This window comes from Photinus pyralis, unplaced genomic scaffold (genome assembly GCF_008802855.1).
Source record: "Photinus pyralis isolate 1611_PpyrPB1 unplaced genomic scaffold, Ppyr1.3 Ppyr1.4_LG2, whole genome shotgun sequence".
Classification (NCBI taxonomy): Eukaryota; Metazoa; Arthropoda; class Insecta; order Coleoptera; family Lampyridae; genus Photinus; species Photinus pyralis.
The window spans coordinates 48,447,128-48,449,350 of record NW_022170403.1 but is presented as its reverse complement, the minus strand read 5'-3'; the positions used below and the strand labels follow the sequence as shown (position 1 = coordinate 48,449,350).

The 2,223-nt window shown below is 39.0% G+C and overlaps 1 long non-coding RNA gene across 2 annotated transcripts; it reads left to right on the top strand.

Annotated features, from left to right (window-relative positions):
- Positions 1-1,401: 1,401 nt before the first annotated feature.
- On the top strand, positions 1,402-2,006 carry LOC116164964. 2 transcript variants are annotated; one of them, XR_004144046.1, is made up of 3 exons: positions 1,402-1,606; positions 1,657-1,693; positions 1,741-2,006. It is a non-coding gene; the product is annotated as an uncharacterized LOC116164964 (long non-coding RNA). The 2 variants fall into 2 exon arrangements; XR_004144045.1 differs by having other exon boundaries at positions 1,657-2,006.
- The last annotated feature ends 217 nt before the right edge of the window (positions 2,007-2,223 follow it).

Genomic DNA, 2,223 nt, shown 5'->3' with positions numbered 1-2,223 from the left:
TGCGGATGCACGCCGTTTTTAAATACTGCGGAACGTCGAATTTATAATTATATAGAACGTACTTCGCCGTAAAGATATACACATTTCCTATTTCCATCATATTTCCCACCTTTTTAAGGGAGATTTTCGAACTTTACGCATTCATACACAATAAATACCCGTATATAGGTGTCGGTATGGAAATGAAATGGGATAAACTACCATATCAAATTCGCGAGCACTCACTGCTATAAGTAAACACTATCGCAAGATTGAAACTTCCCATACCAATTATTAGAATCATGAAATCTGCGAACTCTGTTCTCTTTGAGGATAGCTTCTACGTCTTACTACAAAAACCAGGGGGGGCTGCCCTAGACCCTAAGAGCTACTATATAAAACTAGGGGTCAGGGGCGCCGACTTATCAAAATTTATGTGGGTGCTCACCAAGCCAGAAGCCTCACATATTATGTCCACAGATGCGAATATCTGCTGCGTCTACTGGCCCTGAAAATCGCCCAAAATCGCAATAATTGCGGCTGCTTAAAATCGACCAAAATCGCAAATAAAACGACAAAATAAAATCAAATTTCTATTACATAAGAGAAAAAAAGGGGAACGTAAGCGAGTAAGCAAAAAATAATCTGCATATGCATGCGACACCTTCGTTGATGCGTCAAGCATTTGATACCGTTAATCTTAATTTGCAACAGCTTCTCAGTTTTCATATCCTCTGTTTTACAATAGGTAGTACTATACCTACACATGACAATTATTAAATGTGTGTAGTTATAGGTAGGTAGGTACTGTTAATCTTTGTCATTAAAAATAAACTAAGGAATTAAATTTAAGAAGTCGCATAAGCGTTTTCAAAATCGCCCAATTTGCGATATATCGTAAATGTGAAAAAATAGGAGCAATTATGAATGTTGTATCGCCCATTTTGCGATAAATCGCCCACGTTGGGAGCCCCGGACTGGGACCTGGCCTGGGACTGCGGCTTTGAAAACTTCATGTACCGAATACATAGGTACCTATTATTTCATTTTTCATAAGAATTAACGATGGCGATCGACGATGTATGTAACGGATGACGGATGTAATTTCATTTCGATAATTCGATATCATAAAAATGCTGTACGATCTGTACAGATTCTACAAATGTAGTCACATTCAAATTCAACAACTACTGTAGTCTGTACGCCGTACGGAAAATATTTATAGAAATCTTTCCTGCCATTTCGTGTGAGTAAAGTAAAAAAATACATCTAAATTTCTTCGTGTTTAGTAACTATCGAGAAAAAAGACCTAAATAGACAAATATCAACCGGAAAATTCTGTGGGTGCGATGCACCCACATAACTTTTTCTGTGGGTGCTTAAGCCCCGAAGCACCCACGTAGTCGGTGCCCCTGCTAGGGGTAGTTCCTTGGGGATAGGATTAGGGGTTAGCTCCCCCACCCTACGAAATAGCTCACATCGGTATCTACAGCTCCTGACGTTGATGCTATAATTAAATACTATCGAATTATTGCGAGATTGCAGCATCCTCTCCCATAACCGCGGTTATTTTTTTCTCTAACTGATAACACATTTACATTCGTGCTTATTTAGCTGCAAATGTCGAGTGAGTAACATCTTCATATTGCTTTCACAACTTAATAGTTATTATTTTAGATCAAGAAATGTGCAATCATTTTTGCGAGGAGTCGAGGTAAACCTGCATGTATATTACTATACGTTTTAACCGTATATTTGTAGAACAAGAAACTACTATTATTTTCGGCGGGATAAACCCAGCGAGGTATAAAACCCCCCATGTATTACGTTTTAATTATATACCTATGTGTAGAACGGAGCGGGGATTTCCAATTATGAATAACAATGTCGGCATCCAAAAAAATAGGGGCGTTGCCGTCGTCGGTCCTCTTCGACGCAAATTTTATGTAAGTAGAGTAAGCGCTTTAATTGTAATAATAAACTTCAAATCGATATTTCAGATCTAAATAAAAACGCCCTACATTTTGTTTTTGTTGTTTTATTTCCCTACCCGCCCCTGTTCTGGTTGTAGGTTAGAATGGGGCCCCCTTGTGTATGTCTCTCAAATGGAGGAGCTACCTCCGAGATGGAATGATAGGTTAGAATTCTCCTCCCTTGCATCTCTCTCCTGAACCCTCGTATCTAACCGTTTGATGTCTCATCAATGCCGGGGCGCCGGTTGAAATTATACTTTCCTATACCTAT